Raw genomic sequence first — 20519 nt, forward strand, 5'->3', positions numbered from 1 at the left:
TTACTGTGAGGCCTATCACGATGTGGCCCCCGTGCCTCTCTATCCTTGTCCCTGATGACTCCCTCGCCCTCATTCACTACATTCCAGCTATGCTCTTGTGTTCCTCAGGCACCCTCCTGCCTCAGGGCCTTTGCACATGCTCTTCCCGTGCCTGGAATGTTCTTCCCCAGATGTCCACGTGACTCACATACTGTTGAGGTCTTTATGCAAATATCGTTTCCCCAGTGACACCTTTCCCCGGCCACCTTATCTGTAATTTCAACAGCTCTCTGTCTCTATCCCAAGCATGTTTGAGAGCCGCCTTTGCCCAATTTTTTCGCTGTAGCATTTGACATTATCCAACACATTTTACTCATTTGTTTGTCGTCACTACCCAGTACGGCGGCCCAGTGAACACGGTCGGGACAGAAACATACATCTTTGTGTGGGGGATGCTATGTGCAATTGTGACTAATACTGTCATAACCTCTGCTTGCTTGATGGCTCTTTATACTACTGCTAAGCATGATTACAAAGTCACTTGTGGTTTGAATTACTTTAAAACTCAGAATACTATTAATTTCCGGTGAATAATTCCAAGAAACATGGTACTTGGGGAAGAATTAAGATGTTTTCAGAACAGCACAAAAGGCTGCCTGCTGTGGATCTAGGGGAAAAGACCATCCTGCTGAAATCATTTTCCTGTTTAGTAAACCACAACAGGCAGTTCAGTGGATATTTTGAGATTTACTGTACTCTGATTCATGCAAAATGAGATTCCACATGACAATTTGTTTCTTTAAAGTGTTTTGGAAGGAAGTCATTCCATTCCAGTTCATGTTTTTATTAAAAAATAAAACATAAAAAAGCATTTATCATTTCCAAGGCTAGAAGTTACTGAATTTATACCAAAAAGTTTCTTCCAGGTTGCTAAGATTTCAAAAAGAGAGCGAGAGAGACATTTTAAATGGACCCACCTAGACAATTAAATTAGCATTCACTGAACGCCTTCCATGGTGTGTCCTGGGCCAAATTATTGAGCCACCCTTTTGCCTCATTTCGTGCACGCTAAGGGGTGACGGGGCCTGTGGCCTTTTGCAGATGCCTCCTCCCCGCCGTGCCATCGGAGGCCTGAGCGGTGGCTGGCGGCTCCGTCAGCACTGGGCCCGGCTCCCACCTGGGTGCCAGCGGCGGCCGCCACAGGTGAGAGCCGGCACCGCGTGCGCCGGAAATGCCGGCACGTAATACTCCGGAAATGGCCGCACTGCATGCACCGGAAATGCCGGCCCCACATGCTCCGGAAATGCTTCCTTCCTGATGCCATCCCCATTTGGCGGCACAGCTCCGGGCTTGTGTTAGCCTCCGTCGTGTTCCCCTGTCTTCCCCGCTCCGGCCGATCCCTCGCCACCACCCTGAGCCCACGCGACAGCTGCAAGAACCAGGACGCAGCTTCTCAACAAGGACTACTTGTTTGGAGGAGCACCGCGTTGCTCACACGACTTGGAGCACACAACTGAGATGATGATTGGGGTTCTTCTCGGGAAATCCTGTCTCTGGTGGCGTCCGAATGTACCCTGAATGCCCTGAAACATCCATAAACAGCCCTCTGTCTTCCTCGTGCCTGTTTTCCCAAAGATCTAACGCAGTAATTGCGTCTAATCAATGTTCGAGAAATAGTTACCGAGGGGCACCTGGGTGGCTCAGTAGGTTCAGCGTCTCCGACTCTATTTCAGCGCAGGTCATGATCTCGGGGTCTGGGACTGAGCCGCGCACTGGGCTCCTTTTGAGCGTGGAGACTGCTTGGGATTCTCTCTCTCCCTCTCTCTTTCTGCCCCTCCTCCCCCACGCCTCTCTCGCAAATAAAATAGTCACTGACTTAGGTTTTTGTTGTATGAATTTTTCAGTATGAAATGTCTTAAAGTACATTTATCTGTCTCTACAGAGAGAATCTAATCGTGTTTTAACACTGAGCTTTCTGAAAGGAAAGCACCATGTATGTGTGCACAAGGCAAAACATATAAAGCTGAATTACTTAAAATAATTTAAAAGATGTGTAGCACGGCACTGTAACACCAGAAGAATCTGAAGCATCAGATGAAAATAAGCTAACTCCACATCAACAGAAAATCTACACTGTTCATCCTGCATACACTGGTATGTTTACACAGCAGAATGCTAACACAATAAAAGGAATGAGCTAGAGAGACACACAACATGGATGTATTTCAAAGACAGGCTAGAGTGGAAGAAGCTTCGTGCAGAAGAGTACACATTGTATAATTCGCTTTTAGGAAGCCTAGAACAGGCCAAACCAAACGATGGTAGAAAAAACTTAGAATACCGGTTGTCTCCGAGCCAGAGCGGGAAACTTATGAGGTTATGGGAATGCTCTACGTTTTGTTAGGGGTTTGCATTACACAAGTATATGCATTTGTCAAAACGTATTCGACAGTACAGTTAAGATTCTTGAGTTTTATTGCGTGTGAATTTTACCTTGAAAGAAATAAAAGTGAAAAAAAAAATAGACAAAAATTGAAACCTAGTTAATGACGGGCATGCCAAAGTGTTTAGGGTAAAAATGTACTGAGAGCTGCAACTTTCTGTGAAATGCATCAAAAAGAAGGTGGATTCATGGAAGAAAGAAAGGGAAACATAGAGGTGTTCATGAAGCTGCTAACATGTGCAAAGAAATATAAGAAGGATAAGCCAGAAACAAATGAGATTAGTCACCTGCAAAGAGTGAGAATGTGGTGGAAAGAATAGGGAAAGGGCAGCACTTCTCTGGGTGAACATTTCTTTATTACTCCTACTTTAGAATCACGGCAGTGTTGGGGCACCTAGGTGGCTCAGTGGGTTAAGCATCCAACTTCAGCTCAGGTCATGATCTCACAATTCGTGGGTTTGAGCCCCATGTCGGGCTCTGTGCTGACAGCTCAGAGCCTGGAGCCTGCTTCGGATGCTGTGTCTCCCTGTCTCTCTGCCCCTCCGCCAATCTCTCTCTCTCTGTCGCTCACTCTCAAATATAAGTAAACATTAAAAATTTTAATAAAATATTTAAAAAATAATCACAGCAGTGTTTCACATATTGCCCACATATACACCAAGAAAGTAAGTATAAATTTTTTAAATCAATCAAGATATGGAGGGAATCCAAAATAGAATACAAGCAGTAACAAATGAACCTAACTGTATTATTACAAACCAATAACTCAACCACCCTGAAGAGGGTGGGGAAGAAAAGAACTAATCTAAGCAACTTTTGGCCACAAACTATAATGCTAAAGACAAAAAGAATTGTGTACTAATATTGAACTCTGATTAGTAAATTTGTCCCTCCAAGGAGGTATGGATTAGCAACTCTGAAACTACTTTATGTGTGTACGAGGATTGGACAAATAAGTAAATATACTATGGATAAGACAGCCAGGTTTTCCCCTGCAGAGCTAGAAGCTGGCAATTAAGAAAAGGGGAAGTCCTGAATAAAACCGTGGTGTTCAGTTGGACTCAAGGGCATCTGCATGAGCTCATGATTTAATATATAGAGGAATATGTATATATAAATATATGTGCACATATCTACTCACACACAGAGATGGATAAATACAGAAATATAGATGTTACATATCCATAACACACATACACTTTCTAGCTCCATTCACTGGGAATGGTACTCCCACGGCAGTAAGCACACTTAATGCCCAGATCTTGGTTTCTAAACACCAATCTCTCATAAAAGAACCCAGAGCTCCTTAGAGAAAATAGGGAAAATACAAAATAAGTCTGCAACGTCTTGTGTTGCCACAAAGTAAAGAAGTGCTCAGGAAATGCCAGGGCAGGTCAAAAGGATGCAGGAGCTAATCTGAAGGGAGTTTCCAATGATCCAACAGACAGAGCAACAAAATAAATTGTGATAATACTGGATTGGAACCCAAAGAATGAAAGAAAGATCCCTGACTCCGTCTTGACATAAATAAATAATTGAACAGATAAATAAATGGGAAAGAGGGGACACCTCTTCCTTAAGGTAGAACCCTAGCTAATCAATGTAGAAAGAATGGGGGTCATGGGAAAGCACCATTAGAGAGCCACAGAAATAACTGCTCCAGGCAAAACCCCCCAATGCCTGCTAAAATTAGTAGGCGAGATTTAAGGAGAAGCCAGATATTTGCATGGTCTCAAAGGATCTCCTCCAAAACACTTATTTTTTACAAACTGAAAAATAATAAATTTACAGTGGAAAAGCCTGGCAGACAACTCCTTAACCAACTGATAAAAGATACATCAGTAGCAATTTTACAGGGTGATATGATGCCCACCCCCCACCATGTGATGAACAGAGAAAGGCATAATCTCATTTCTGTGGTATTCTTGTAAAAAAATGCAGTCTTGGTGTAATCATGAGAAAACTTCAGACAAACGCAAATTGAAGGACATTCAAAAAATAAATGGCTAGTATACATCAAAAGGGTCAAGAGTATGTGAAACAGAGGAGCTGTCATAGGCCGGAGACAAAGAACATACTCCAACTACATGCAGGCGGGAGCCTGGATCGCATCCTCCACCAGGAAAAGAACCTTAGTGGGAAATTTGATGAAATTCAAATAAGATGTGTAGATTCATTAATAGTGTTGCAGTACTGTTTCCCAAGTTTTTATTTAAAGTCCAGCTGGGAAAAAAAAATCTTTTTAATAAAAAATAGAAACTCGCTGTTAGAAAGGTTCTTAAAAATAAGGTTATATTACTGGCAGTGTTGTGTCAGATCATTCTAATGTTGACTTGATCATTGTGTTATGGTTCTGTAAGATGCTAACATCGGGGGAAGCTGATGAAAGGTATTTGGGAACCCTATGCACTATTCTTGCAACTTTTCTGTAAATCTAAAATTACTTCAAAACAAAAAGCTAACATGATAAGATGGATTGATGGGTGGATAGATGGTTATATAATAAATAAAAATACTAACTGTGGACTCTGGGCGACAGGTAGAGGGGTGCTCACTGCACAGTTCTTTCAACATGTCTGTATAGTTGAAGCTTTTAAAAATAAAATGTTGGAAACATCCCTTTTTTAAATTAAGCTTTTTAATTTTAATTCCAGCACAGATAACATACAGCGTGATATCAGTTTGGGGGGTACAGTATAGCGATTCAACAATCCTGTACATTACCTACTGCTCATGACGGTAAGTGTCCTTTTCATCCCCACCACCTATTTCCACCATCCTTCCCCCCCATGCAAAAACACCCAACGTTTGATAGACTCAACTTGACTTTGATTCTGGTGGTAACTTATTTATTCCTAATTGAACGTCAAGAGCTTTGCGACCAGTGACACCGGCAGGGTGGGATAAAATGACTCTGGCTGACCAGGATGTCACAGGAAAGAGAGCCTCATTCTGGAGGTAGCAGGCAGAATGAGCTTATCTGAACAACAAAGGATGGAGTAAACAATAGCAAGAGAAGAACACTCGAGGGGCACCTGGTGGCTCAGCTGGTTTAACGTCTGACTTCGGCTCAGGTCACGATCTCAACGGTTCGTGGGTTCGAGGCCCGCATCAGGCTCTGTGCTGACAGCTCAGGGCCTGGAGCTTGCTTCGGATGCTGTGTCTCCCTCTCTCTCTCTGCCCTTCTCCCACTCACACTCTTTCTCCCTCTCTCTCAAAAATAAATATTTAAAAAAACTAAAACTAAAAAAGAGAGAAGAACACTCAAAACCTCAAAAGTGAAAATGTAATCCTTATGAGAGGAATGCTATGTTTTTAGATTCACAGCGTCCTCTGTTTCTTGAAGTCCCTGAGTACAGACAGGGCCTGTTGGGAAGCTCCCGCTCTGGCTCCCTGACAAGGCCTATCTCTGCGAGCGCAGATCGACCTTATCAAGCCACTGATAGGAGAGGGCAGAAGTAATGGACCCAGCCGAGACAGGGGCTGGTGTAGGTTGGTACAGTTGCCTTCTTTAATATTCTCTTATTGCTAAATAAACTGATTGGGTGAATCAGCCCCACACTAAAATGATGTAATGAGCCATAAATCTGTACTGCCAACCTTTGGTGTTGTGTTATGAATGTACACTCTTGTAGCTCACATATTTATCACCGAACGCGGGAAACGGTGGAGTTGTAATGAAATACGCACATGTTCCTTGGAGACTGAGAGTCAGGAGATGATGAGGGGAAAAACATGATCTTCAGGCTCTAAAAGATTCACAGATCAGGAAATGTCCTATGAGATAATTCAGAAAGCTTCTGGTTCCCAGTGTGGAACAGGAAACGCCAGAGGTTCGATTCAGCCCTAGGAGGATAGACATTCAGGGAAAATTCCAAAACCTAGTTCTCCTGGGAACTCAGAAAGGAATCGGCCCAGAAGGGGGAGATTCTGTCGGCTGCTGAACTTCCCTGATTCTACCAGTGAACCGTGATCACCTGAAACCTTGTAATACAGAAATCAGTTTCAGAGCTGCTCTGGAACTGAAAGCCACTTTCCCAGCAGTACATGGTCTCCTTTGAAGGCGTGGGGTATAAAACCTGAGTATGTCAGTCTGGAACTGAGAGACCATACGGGTAGAGGAGGAAATTGGGTCCATAATCGTGACCCTTCAGGGTACACATTGAGCCCTAGGAAGTTAATAATCCTAAATAATAATACTTTTTAAAAATAAAAGCTAATATTCATTAAGCACTTCAATGTGCCAGGCCCTGTGCTCAGCAATTAGACGTATGAACTCACTTAACAAGAATCATTTCTTCCCAGAGTGCTCACCAGACCTCAGCAGGACGCAGAGCTGACCTACTGTTTACTGGAAACTTCGAGAGATAGAGTGATGGCTGCTGAGCGCCTACAGCATTTAAGCCTCCTCCACAGCTTTTTTTTTTCTTGTACACACTGAAGGTTTGCCAAGGGTTGAATCGAAAATTATCCCAGCTGCATTTATTTCAAGATTGCCAAGCAGAGCTATTCGTCCAGCCGGTACCGCACTGCTCATTTCTAATTCAACATGGCGCGTTCCTACCATGCTCAGAGGATACACATTTTTCTTGCAGAGAGAAAAGCCATTTTGTGACAAAGCCGTACCTCTGCAGCATGAGTCGTCACAAACACGTAGATTCGCTCGGAGATTCTGCAGTTGGACCTGATGTGTTGAAAGAGTCCAAGTTTCCCACAACTGTATCGGAAAGGGGGAGGGATGAACATGAATCCCTCAGATCATTTTTTTAAAGGTCAACTAAAAGCCCGATCTCTTTTTCTGAGCTAGGACATTAAATAGGCACATTCGACTTGAGAGATCTGACATATGATTTCTCACTGCATCTTTCTTACTAAACTTAAAATCAGTGTTAATTTTTTTTTAAGCTTACTTATTTATTTAGAGAAAGAGAACAAGCAGGGGAGGGGCAGAGAGAGAGAGGAAGAGAGAGAGAGAATCCCAAGCAGGCTCTGAGCTGTCAGCGCAGAGCCCGAAACGGGGCTCGAACTCACAAACCATGAGATCATGACCTGAGTCGAAGTCAAGAGTCGGACACTTAACCGACTGAACCACCCAGGTGCCCCAAAATTAGTGTTGAGTTTTAAAGATTGATTGACCTCACTGGTGTCCCTATGGGAGGACTTAATTGTTAGCATGAAATGCAAGTTAACATGTCATTTGAAATTCAGACTTGTGTGGGTGCCTTGTCTGTAAGACAATGATCCGGTTCTCCTGAGTAACAACTCAAGTGTCTGAGATTTGTGCTTTTCCTTATTGTACAACACCCACCACCCAATGTTGGGCAAACCACCTCACGGATTCAGGGGAAAAGGAGATTTCTGAACACAGCTCGAGATAGCTGTTGGACATTTGCACATTTAAAGCTCCCTGTTTCTAATCATAAAACTGAAACATGGGCTCCAAGAGGTACGTGAGGGTCAGGCAGTGTTTGTGCACGTACACAAATGGTAAATGTGTCCCTTCCATGAACTGTCTTAGAGTTTCTTGCTGTTCATCCTCCAGAGCCTGATGCTAGCCTAATATTTGGGGGCGGGGGGTCACAGAGTCACCCCAAAGCAGACAGAAGCCCCCCTTCATGAACCAAGTCTTCATGTCTCGGTTTGCCTCCTTTCTACCTGTAACCACACCTGTATATTCACCAGCCCCGTCTTCGCGATTTAGAGAACAGTGTTTCCGATTCTAGTAGCCGTGTGTCCCCTCCGGGTTTGTATGTCTTCAAGCTCGCTGTCTCCACTGCTCTTTCCCTTTGCCTACAAATGAGCTTCGGTATTCAGCACCTGAAGGAGAACTTTACTTTTCGCAGGACCTCCTAAGGCACTCTTTAAGAGAGAAGGTAGCGTTCTCTCTCCTACCTTCTGGTGCTATTTCAGCTCCTGCATGATTCCTGAAACCCTCTGCTCCTCTCCATCTCCTTTGCCAGGATGCTGGTCCAAGGTTGTACCATTATTTCTCACCTGGATTCTTCTATTTGGTTTTGAAATGCAAAACCGTGCGCAACCATCCACAGGTTAGCGGTTTCCTGAATGTTCTTAGACACAGATCTTTATGCCCATTTAAAAGACCCAGCATGGACTCCTGTCGCTGGGCTTCCCTCGCTCTCTGTACACTTCATTCTTGCTTCCCTCATTGCCTAGGATGTTCTGCTCTCTGCCCCCCTTCTCTTCACTATTTCACTCCTATTCACCCTTCAGGTCTGAGCTCAAAGCTCACTTCTTCAGGGGTCCTTCTTTGACCCCAGATTAGGTCATGCTTCAGTGCCGGGCACCACATTTCTTCCCAGTTTGTGACGACATGCTTACTCTGTGTCATTATTTGATTAATGCCTATCTCTCCCACGAGACCCTAAGATCCGTGAGAGCAAAGCCTATGTTACCTTGCTCACATTTATGTCTGCAGTGAATGGCCAAGTTCCAGCCCTTCTCAGGAACTCAGTAAATATTCACTCTTGTCAAATGTTAACCTTCCAGAAAGAGAAAGCTGGACTTAACTTCCCGGCTCCCTGAGTCCCATCCGTCACTTATCACAATGTGCCTCCATTTACACTGCTCTCCTGAAAGTCACCAATGACTTCCTAGTGGTCAATCGAACACATTCTTTTAGCCCTACCCGACCTTCAGATACCATTTAACCTTGTTGCCCTGCGCCCACGCATTCCATTGCCTTCCGCATCCGCCTGACTTCCCAGATAGATTTCTGCCTTCCCAATCTCTTTGGCCTTTTTCCATGGCTCTTCTCTGAGAACTCCTTAAATGTTGATTTCCCCTCAGAGTTCTGACCTTCTTGCTCTCTTCTTCCCATTCTACATCAGCGATTTCTTAACCTTTGGATACCTCTAAGAACCTGACCAAAGTTACAAACACACTCCATCCCAACATGCCAAGTGGAAACTCAAAGAAAATACTGCTCATAATTTCCGGTGGCTATAGAGCCCTGACCCTCAATCACCAGAGCCACTCTGGATCCCAGTTAAGGACTCCATTCCAGGGGCGTGTGGCTGGCTCAGTCGGTTAAGCGTCCGACTTTGGCTCAGGTCATGATCTCGCGGTTCAGGGTTCGTGAGTTCGAGCCCCACGTCAGGCTCTGTGCTGACAGCTCGGAGCCTGGAGTCTGCTTTGGATTCTGTGTCTCCCTCTCTCTGCTCCTCCCCCACTCACACTCTGTCTCTCTCTCTCTCTCTCAAAAGTAAAACTTAAAAAAAAATTTAAAAAAAAAGAACTCCATTCCACCTGCTCTCCCCAGGCACTGTCCCCCATTTCTAACTACCACTTCCACTGTTAAATCTCTTTCCAGCCCTGACTTCTCTCACACTTGAGCCCTGATTTCAAATGGCAATTTCTGTCTCTTCTTAGATGGCCCACAATACTGCCAGCGCAGAAACACTCATTTCCCCAAACCTGCAGTTTTTTTCCTGCTTTGCCCCAAGCTAGGTAGCTTTCTAGTTTTCAAGAATTCCTTTTCTTCATCCATGGCATCGCTATAAAGTCATCCAGGGTCCCAGGAAAAACAGAAAAGAAGAAAAAAAGAAACTTTAATGTTCTCAATCCAATTTTCAAATGGTGTTTCAAAATGCATTCCACCTCTTTCCTGAAAACAAACCAATTCCAGAACAAACTGATTAACAAATAAAACATCCGCATGTAAAGAAGGGAAGTACGACATCACGTTGACAGGTCCCGCCCACCCCTGAAGACTACAATAAATGCGCTAAGGTACAAATGAAAAGTGTGTCCTCAGCATGAGATAGGGAGAGAAAGACTATTACTTTGGTGTCCATCCACCCACAGCACCTCCGAGGGGCCCTGCTGTTGTATCTGGCTACCCTGCCGTCCCAGTTATTCTCCAGAACAACGTCTTGCCAGGCCTCCTCCTTGACCCCATATTTCATACACTAACCCTCTGCTCTGCCGTAGTTACTCTTTCGACCTGGCATGTGTCTCCGCTCTGTTTTGACTTTGCAAGTTCGTCCTCAAGGCCCAGAACGAATGACTCATATACAGGCAGAGTATGTCACTGGCCAACCTCCCCTCTCTATCTAAAGCTGGGCCCAAGCTCTGCCTTTTCCACAAAGCCTTCTCCCATTCAATTATGTCAGCAAATGTTTACCCGGCACGTGTTATGTGTAAAGTGTCGTGTCCCGTGCAGGGGCCGGAATGTACTAGAATAGGGAGATCGAAAGATGAAAATAGCATGGCGTGTGACTCCAGAACAACTTTTGCGAAACACTACTAATACCCAGTAAAACACAAGGCTGCAAGACACAAGCACTGGGGCACAGACTGACCTGCCCCGCAAAAAAAATCTCTCCTTTCTCTGAAATTGCATCTGATTTGCCTTCCTTTGGGAATCTTTGATTCTCACACATTAATCTGTAGCCACAACCGGTTTGGAGGCTTTCTGAGGCCAGGTGCTGTGCTCTCCCTGTCTCTAGTGAAGCCTTGAGAATGGTCCTCTGGGCAGAGGAGAGGTATGGCGGAGAGTCAAAGAAACGCAGCAAGATGCCATCCCGTTTTAAGAAACTAGTTCTCATAGGGGCGCCTGGGTGGCGCAGTCGGTTAAGCGTCCGACTTCGGCCCAGGTCACGATCTCACAGTTTGGGAGTTCCAGCCCCCCGTCAGGATCTGCGCTGACAGCTCAGAGCGTGGTGCCTCTCTCGGATCCTGTGTCTCCTTCTCTCTCTGCCCCTCCCCGCCTGCCCTCTGTCTCTCTCTCAAAAATAAACATTAAAAAAAGGAAACAAGTTCTTATAAAGGTGGTTCACTTCATACTGGTCATAATAGTAACAAATAATAACCAAGCCTGAAACTAAGCATAACCTTTGTTCATCAAGAAAGTAATCACGCATGCAGAAAAGCACATGAAGGGCCGTTGTAAATGATGACCGGCCTTCTAGCATCCTAAATCGAAATTACGCTTTCAGGTGACCTCTGAGATCTTTTAGTAAAAACCGAGAAATACAGTTGGGGAAAAATGGATCCAAGGGTCTATGTATCTAAAGCCCACCTTTGGCACACCTGGGTGGCTCAGTTGGTTAAGCGTCCGACTTTGGCTCAGGTCATGATCTCACGGTTCGTGACTTCGAGCCCCACGTCGGGCTCTGGGCTGACAGCTCGGAGTCTGGAGCCTGCTTTGGACTCTGTGTCTCCCTCTCTCTCTGCCCCTCCTTCACTTGTTCGCACGCGCGCGTGCGCTCTCTCTCTCTCTCAAAAACAAACAAACATAAATAAACAAAGCCTGCCTTTACCACAGCCCATAAAGGTAAGAGCAACAGTTAAGACAGTTAATAGCCAAGCAAGCAGGGGTCCAGCAAAGCAGCTGCTGCGCTGTGGCCGGGCCAGGGTCTGGGGCCAGCTGTTACAGTAGGTGGTTTGCTCACGCCTGTGAGTCACACACGAGGGAAGCTGCAGTCCTTGACCAGTACTGTAGGCGCTTAGATCCGGTATTTGCTTTTAGACCGTGGGAGCAAAGACTAATAAGGAAAATGCACCAGAACAGCTGGGAAATCAGCTCCCTTCTGACTGCACAAAAATCGCGACTGCCAAGGCATTTTCTGTCCTCGAGACAGGGAGGTCTTCGAAGGATATGTGGGGTTTTTTTGTTTTTTTTTTTGTCCTTCAAATTCATTTCTTTTGCCTTTCCTCCATCCAGCCTCACCGATCACTTTACACTCCGTGCTTGAAATGATACTAAGCTTCAACTGTTTTGTAACACGAAGGATGGCCAAAAAGAAAAAAATCAAATCAAATCAATGTATTTCTCGTATCCTTTCAAACACTGCGTATTTCGTGACTTTGAGATTCCAGATACAGGTGATGTCCATGTTTGCTTGTGTGGTGGCCCAATTTTACTTTGTCTTACCAAGACAATTTCATACCCTCATACAGTCTTGTTGTCTATACAACTGAAATGGAAATTCAGACTTCATCAAACACTGCTGGCCTGAGAGAGAATTCTATAGCCGAAGAGAATGCAAATTAATACTCACCCCTTCTCCTGGCTTCAAAAGCGTGTGAACAGCTTCATCAGAAAATCATCAGTTCTCTTGAAAAACCACTTGGATTCCAGCAAAAATCCTGAATAATCCGAGTAAACCAGCTGTTGGAAGAATGCATCCGTTCTAGGAACTATGCTTTATCATTCAGTAGTTAGAATTAAAAGTAATTTTTGGACCAGGCAAAAATTTTTTAAGTTAACTCAGTGATAAATCCATTTTTCTGGATACAAATATCTAGCAACATATCTGACTTTATTAACATTAATTTTCACGGCATACACAGTCTTCCAGTTTCGAAAATTCTTCCTCTGAAATGGCTGTTTCTGCTCGGTGTTAGTTATCAACAACACGAATTGGGGCATCTTCTGTAAAAAATACTATTCCTGGGGGGTGGGGGCACCGGGATGGCTCAGTTGGGTAAGCATCTGACTCTTGATCTCGGCTCAGGTCACGATCTCATCGTTCGTGGGATCGAGCCCTGCGTTGGGCTCTGTGCTGACGGCATGGAACCTGCTTGGGATTCTCTCTCTCCCTCTCTCTCTATGCCCCTCCTCAGCTTGTGTGCGCTTTCTCTCTCTCAAAATAAATAAATAAACTTTTAAAAACGTTTTTAAAAAAAGAATGTTATTCTTGGGGGGAGTATATAAAACTTATCTAGCCGAGGAAAAGGATACAGACCAGTTCTGCATAGACATAGTCAGGACTATACTCTTGATTATCTGTATCTTGTCGGATGTCATCCACTAGTAGCTTTTCAGCATCAACCCGGCCCTTCAGCCTCCTTGGCGTGTAAGTATGGCCCCCAGCAGCTCAGGCAAAAAGTTAAAGTTGCAGAAGGGAAAATGCAAAACTAGTAACAGCCCACTTATCTAAGAATCACATATGGCAACCTCAGCTCATTGGAACTCGCCGGGAAGGCAAGGAGAAGAGAAAAGAAAAGAAAAAGGTATTTCAACAGTCAGAACAGAAATGAAAAGCAAGTGTGCTAAAAATATCATCTGTGTGTATGTGTGTGTGTGGGGGGGGAGTGGACACAAGGAAAGAAAGCGGGAAGGATAGAATGAGCGAACACCATGGCAAAAACTCCAACTCACCCAAGAGACCTCACATACCTGTCACGGTGACAGTGAGGAGAGCTACCAGCACATAGGAGGCCCTCAGCGTGCCCAGCGGGCAGCTGCTTATTCTAAGTGGTGACCCAAGACCTCAGTCATTGGATAAATTGTACTTAGCATCATTTTACTCAGGTATGGAAATAGAGTAAGTTACCTGTTTTTTTTCCCCAACAGGCTTACTATAAAAATAAGTTTCTTAGGGGTGCCTGGGTGGCTCAGTTGGTTAAAGCATCCGAGTCTTGATTTCGGCTCAGGTCACGATGACAGCTCGGAGCCTGCTGGGGATTCTTTCTTTCTCCCTCTCTCTCTGCCCCTCCCCTGCTCACACCTTCTCTCTCAAAATAAATAAACTTAAAAAAAAGTAAATAAATATCTTATACAATGAAGCAAACATGAGCAGTGCACAATTCTACTGGTTCTAAAACAGGATCCGGGCTGACGTCTACTCTAAGAAACATGGAATCCTAGTGCACCCGCACAGGAAATGGCCAGGCATAGAATTTTACAGAAAAGGGCAATCTTGTGTTTCCATTTTGGGGGTGGGGGGGTGGGGGGAGGGAAATGTATGGTATTTCATTATTTCCATATCTAGATTAAAGAAAATTGCCGTCTTAGATGCATTACTTAAGGACGCAAAAATATGCCGGCAACTAATAGGCATCTTAGTATGTGGAAGCTGAGCTCCTCATCTGTCCCCCGAAACCTGCTCTACAGGCCACCTGCCCGTCCCCTTGCCGGCAGCTCCATCCTTCTGGTCACCCAGGCCAAAGCCCCTGGGTGTCATCCTTGCCACCCGCTTTCCCCACATCCCACATCCAGCCCATCAGCAAATCCTCTTGGCCCGTCCTTCAAAACAGATCTAGAAGCTAACTGTTTCTCACCACCCCCACTACTAGCTGCTGGGTCAAGTCACTGCCATCCTTCCGCCTGGATTTTCGAACAGCTTCCTTAACTAGCGTCCTGGCTTTCTGCCTTATCTCCCTTGAGTCAGTAATCTATACATAGGTCAGAGGGATCCTTTTAAAACGTAAGTCAGTTGGATTTCCCCTACCTCCTCTGCTCAGACCCCCGGCAGAGTCAAGTTCAAAGTCCTCACTCCTTCCTCCTTCTCCTGGCCCATGGATCTCCAGCCTCCCGCCCGCCCTTCGAGCTGTTCCTTGAAACCACCTGCTTTGCAGGCTTCCCTTCTGCCTGAAATGTCCTTCCAGCTCAATCTATGGCTGTGTTGTTCAGTGCTGTATGCCCCGCCCGCAGAACAGTGCTGGGCAGAGTAGAGGATTAACAACTGAATTAATGAGCACCATAATGGAAGAGTAAATGATATAGCTTTGGCTAGGTGGCACTATCCTTTCTTTAAAAAAAAAAAAAAAATGTTTTATTTATTTTTGAGAGAACACGAGAAGGGAGGGGCAGAGAGGGGGGACAGAGGATTTGATAGGAGGCAGGCTCAGCACTGACAGCAGCGAGCCCGTTGCGAAGCTCAAACTCACAAACCGTGAAATCATGATCTGAGCCGAAGTCAGACGCTCAACTGACTGAGCCACCCGGGCACCCTGGAACTACCCTTTCTATTAAAATGAACCCATTACAGGCACACTCCTACCTGAGGTACGCCATCTACTCGAGGCACACGGCACTCGGTTCTGGAGGTGCAGAGGTGAACAGGAGAAGCTTGCTCCTGCCTTCATGGAGTTTACAGACAGCTCTACGGGACGAGGCAAGCCAGAGGAAGAGTCAGGATCACATCACAAAGATGCTCAGTCTGGTCTAGGGGGTCAGGAAAGGCCCACCAGCAAGAAGTGACATTAAAACTGAGACGCGAATGATAGTACAGTTGGCCAGGCAAAGACAGAAGAGAATATTCCATGCAGAAGGAAGAGCAGAACTAGGTCTGGGGTGGAGAGAACTGAGTCCAGCTGGTTGGGGGAACTGAAAGCGACAGAGAGAGTGAGACAGACAGAGAGAGAGACAGACAGACTGACATAGAAGAGAAGGATCCTGAGAAAGAGCCCTGGCCAGCCAGGGGGGGCCTCCCGAAGGGCTCTCGGTCAGTAGGAGTACGATCAGATGTGCATTTGGGGAACGTCTGCTCTGTGCTGTGAAAAGTGGTTTGGAGGCAAGAAGGGGAAGTACGTTAGGAGGCCAGAGATGACAGCGGCTTGTGCGAGGCTAGTGGTAGTGGGAGGTGAGCGCTAGCCAAGTATGGGCTTCTACAAAGTCATTAGCCTTATTCAGGTACTCGGCTTCCCTGAAACCTCCAGGATTCCAAGCCATCCGACAACCCGAACAAACAGGAAGTCTGGAGTTACAGATGAGCCAAGAGAAAAAGGACAAGGCTCTTGTTACAATGTTACCCATCATTTGAGAAATGCTGCAAAGTATCTGAATGTTGTCATTTTTCAGGAAAATGAAAACCAAACAAAACGTTTTAGAGCATTTGCTTATGGCGCCGTGAACAAAAACCCAAACCGCGTCTTAACGTGGCTGAAGAAGATAAGGCATTTGAAGGTGTTTTTTTGCTCCATTTTTCAAGTGAGGATATTGAAGCACAGAGAGGTTGTCACTCTCCGAAGCTGAGAAGCGATAGCACGCTTCCCGATAGCACAGGGATGTCTTGGTGATAATATAGCTAAGCAGTGAGACTACTAACTAGGACTTAAGACTGGCCTTCTGGACCCCAAACCTGGTTTCAATCTGCTGACTTTCCCACACGGCGTAAGTGCCCAGCAGAATCCTTTGACGTGTCATGCTGTCTGACCGAATGCCTCATTCGGGTCTTCGCTCGTGAGAAATACTTCCACTTGTCTACTTACTGTCCCTATGGACACAGCGCCAGGATCTGTGGGCATCGTGATGGATGAGAGCAGGCCCTGACTTCGACGGGCTTACGGTCTTGTAGATGGACACAGGTACCGCTACCTGCAAAATGCCCGGGGACAAAAAGTATACAGTGTTAGGGGCCCATGTCAGGGGCACAACCTGGACTTGGGGAGGGGTAGAGCCGGGGAAAATTCCTTGAGGCATTGTCATTTAAGTTACCCATGGAATGGGGCACCTGGTTGGCTCAGTCAGAAGAGCAAGCGAGTCTTGATCTCGGGGTCATGAGTTCGAGCCCCACGTTGGGTGTAGAGATTACTTAAATAAGTAAATAGGAAATTGCCCAAGGAAGACTCTTCCCCATGACTGCTGCAACCTCGCTCCAGAATGAATTCCCAACATGGACGCCCTGTCCTGCCTGTCTCATGTTTTCCTTCCAGAATAATGATGGCGCCGTGCTTTCAGAAAGAGCCTGAGCGTTTACAGAGAGACTTGGCGTGCAGTGTCTCGTCAGATTCCCACAACCATCCTAGGGAAGCAGGCCACCCCATTTTACGAGCGAAGGAGGTGGGGACTCAAGACATTAGATGCAATTGTACAAGTTCACACAACCCACCAGTAGGAAGCTAAGCCTAGAACCCACGTGTTAGACTCTGGTCCGTTGTTCTTTCCACCAAATCGCAAATTTTTCACTTAGTTGACATTCCATACTCCTTACTCTTTCCTTCCTGACCGGTTTCTTCTCCTAGAGAAGCTTCCCTTCCTGTGCTGTGTGTGGGTGGGAGGACACTTGGAGTCCAGGAGCTGGCTGGGGGGGAGATTTACGGAATAATACACGAATGAGTGAAAGAGCTCTGATAGACAAATGAAGAATTTTCCAACACGACTTTTGATGATAATTTTGCAGGAAAGGGAAAGAGAAAGAATGACAGGAATGAAGTGCAACTTACTCCTCCTTCCCAGGCCTGGAACGAAATGTACTCCTAGGTTCTAGGAGTACATATGCTCGTTTTATCTAACCAATTAGTCACAGGTTAAATGAAGCAACTTTTTGAAAAAACGGCGCAAGAAGGGAGTCCACGCACAGAGGCTGGTCATCAGAGAAATATAAATAAATGTATCCCAAGCTGTGAAAAGTAGGAAAACAAAAGCACTTGAAATAAAAACTGAGGGTTGATGGGGAGTGGGAGGGAGGGGAAAGTGGGAGAGGGGCATGGAGGAGGGCACCTGTTGGGATGAGCACTGGGTGTCGTATGGAAACCAATTTGGCAATAAATTTCATAATAGAAATAAATAAATAAATAAATAAATAAATAAATAAATAAATAAATAAAATCTGAAGAAAAAAAAAAAACCCGCCAGCGTCAAGGTCGCTTTTACTAAAGAGCGAATCTCAAAATAAATGTGAGGGGAATGGAGGGATCCGTAGGGTTAATCACCACCATGGGTGTCCCGTCACCACTGTCGCCAGGCTGTCAGTGTGCGTAACCTGAGGACCAGGGACACCATCTCCGATTCAAGGGGTTACCTCTGTTCAAGGTACTGCAGGGCCGCCTCACTTTCTGACCCTAGAAAGTTCTAGAATTCATTTTCTACAAGTCAGGTTTGAAAGTGCAGCCAGATCTAATGCACTTTTTCTCTTGAACAAAGGAGCAGCCATTCCCAAGGCCCAGTCCAACCTGAAATACCAGATTTCCTGATGAGAAGTCAGCCCAGAGGCCTGTCCTGGCACCCTCCTGCCATGTTTAACCCCTTCCTTCCCTCCCGCAGGTCCCCAGATTTTTACTTTCGAATATCATGAAGGCCCTTTCTTTCAAAAAATATATATGTATATATACATACATATACATAGTGAAAAAATATATATACATATACAGTAGAGTGAAAATCCCCATGTCTAACTCTTTTTTAGCTATAAATATGCATTAACATTCCTTTATACATACATAATCATTCCAGAGAGTACCTAATAAGAAAACTGTAGGAACTAATAAATAGTACCACCAATCATCACAAAGTTATGTATTAATCTTTCTAATTCACACCTTTTTGCATAAAAAGAGAATAAAATTAACTGTTCTGATCATTTTTCAAACAATGTCACCAAGAGATCTTGAGTCGCTCCACAAACCATGTATGTCAGAGGTCTCTGGGGGCAGCTGGGTGGCTCCGTCAGTCGAGCGTCTGACTCTTGATTTCAGTTCAGGTCATGATCTCACAGTTCGTGGGTTCGAGCCCCCCATGAGGTTCCATGCTGACGGTGTGGAGCCTGCTTGGGATTCTCTCTCTCGCTCCTTCTCTCTGACCCTCCCCTGCTTGTGTTCTCTCTCTCTCTCTCTCTCTCTCAAAATAAATAAAAACTTTAAAGAAATTAAAGGCTATCACTCATTAAACTCTACGCAGTCCTATCCAATAAGTGAAAATATTACGCTCCAGGCTGAGCTTCTTTGATTCCCACTGTGTTTGGTATTCCTCGCGTCCCTTTTTAAAAGTGAGTCTTGGGATTCTGGAGTTTAAAGTCTTTGCGATTCTTCTTATCCATACTGACTACACACAGTGGCAGTATTAGCAGGTTTCTGTTCTTGCACCTCATTTATGAAGATTTAAAAGAAACGTACTGAATATGAAAAGTTTTGATTACTAAAAGTCTGCGGTCAGAAAATGAGTGGAGTCTAAAGCACAAGTCTCTTATTAAAAATGAATCTTTTGTTACAGATGAATAAGGAAGAGAAATGTGGGTGAATATCTCCTCCCCTGTATGAGCAAAACACCTTCTTCATATGTCTTTTCTTTCCTCTGGCTTATGAAGGAAGGAAATAATTAAAAAAAAAAAAAAAACAAAAAAAACAACCAAGATAAAGCGGTGCCTGGGTGGCTCAGTCAGTTGAGCGTCTGACTTCGGCTCAGGTCATCATCTCACAGCCTGTGAGTTCGAGCCCCGCATCAGGCTCTGTGCTGACAGCTCGGAGCCTGGAGCCCGCTTTAGATTCGGTGTCTGTCTCTCTCTGCCCCTTCCCCGCTCACACTTTGTCTCTGTCTCTCTCTCTCTCAAAAATAAATAAATATTAAAAAAAGAAAACGAGATGAATACTCAGTGATAGCAGAAGTGTGGAGGAGACGGGACACTTCCAAGTGCTATTGGTAGGAGTATAAACGAATAAAACCTTGTTTGGAAGGTAAGCTAATAACTAATATCCATTTGTTTCCTTTGACTCAATCATTCTACTTTGATCAACTTGCTCTAAGGACATAATTAAAGGTGCACAAGAGTTTTGGGTAAAGGATGTTCACTTCAGCATCATTTATAATGGTGAAAAATAGAATCACCCACAGAAAACGAGGAACCTCACGGCCGTTCCCTGAATCGCATGGTCCAGGAACCAACACCAGAAATCTTTGCTTCTTACCTATGGTTCTGCTGTGTGGTTAAGGTAACTCAGAAACCAAGTAAACGAGTTGGGTAAATTGCAGATAAGCTACCGATCAGTCAAGGCTCTGACTAAAATTACTAATATTCAAGCTGCAGTAAACTTCTCTGCCCAGGAGTATAACAGTCCTTTATTTGAAAAGTTTCTCGTTTTTCTAAGAACGCTACAGACAAATAGCAAGTTGTTGCTGCAGATTTTAATATTATCCAATTATTTATCTCACAAGTAAGCACAAGAGCAGAAATAAAATGCTTTTCAAGTATTTTCTCAAATAAGATCTATGCAACTCACATAATGGCTTTTCCGTGGAATCAGTGAAGCACCCAGCTTGTCCCAGCCAGGGTTCCAAAAGCTTTGCACACATTAATTCACTGAATCTCCACTACAGTCCCAAGAAGTGGGCACTATTAATATCCCCACCTTACAAATGAGTAAACCCAAGTACAGAGAACTTAAATCACTTGTCAACTTAACCCAGCTAGGAAATGCAAAGCTAGAATCCAAATCTAGGTGGTCAGCACACTGTTATTAAAATACAAGGATTAGGGGCACCTGGGTGGCTCAGTCGGTTAAGCGTCTGACTCTCGGCTTCAGATCCAGTCATGATCTCACAGTTCATGAGTTCGAGCCCCACATCGAGATCTGTGCTGACATTGCAGGGCCTGCCCGGGATTCTCTCTCTCTTCTCCCTCTGCCCCTCCCCTGC

At 44.9% G+C, this 20519-nt stretch overlaps 2 long non-coding RNA genes across 2 annotated transcripts; both read right to left on the reverse strand.

The window, feature by feature from the left end:
* Window positions 1-9245: 9245 nt before the first annotated feature.
* Window positions 9246-14075, reverse strand: LOC128775912 (uncharacterized). Its single transcript, XR_008420892.1, has 2 exons — window positions 12445-14075; window positions 9246-12360 (listed from the first exon to the last, which is right to left on the reverse strand). It is a non-coding gene; the product is annotated as an uncharacterized LOC128775912 (long non-coding RNA).
* An 851-nt stretch (window positions 14076-14926) lies between these two features.
* Window positions 14927-17798, reverse strand: LOC109274047 (uncharacterized). The gene is made up of 2 exons (XR_002083410.2): window positions 16382-17798; window positions 14927-15273 (listed from the first exon to the last, which is right to left on the reverse strand). It is a non-coding gene; the product is annotated as an uncharacterized LOC109274047 (long non-coding RNA).
* Between the last annotated feature and the right edge of the window lie 2721 nt (window positions 17799-20519).

The sequence above is a fragment of the Panthera pardus genome, unplaced genomic scaffold (assembly GCF_024362965.1).
Source record: "Panthera pardus isolate Hobbes unplaced genomic scaffold, ASM2436296v1 HiC_scaffold_11, whole genome shotgun sequence".
Classification (NCBI taxonomy): Eukaryota; Metazoa; Chordata; class Mammalia; order Carnivora; family Felidae; genus Panthera; species Panthera pardus.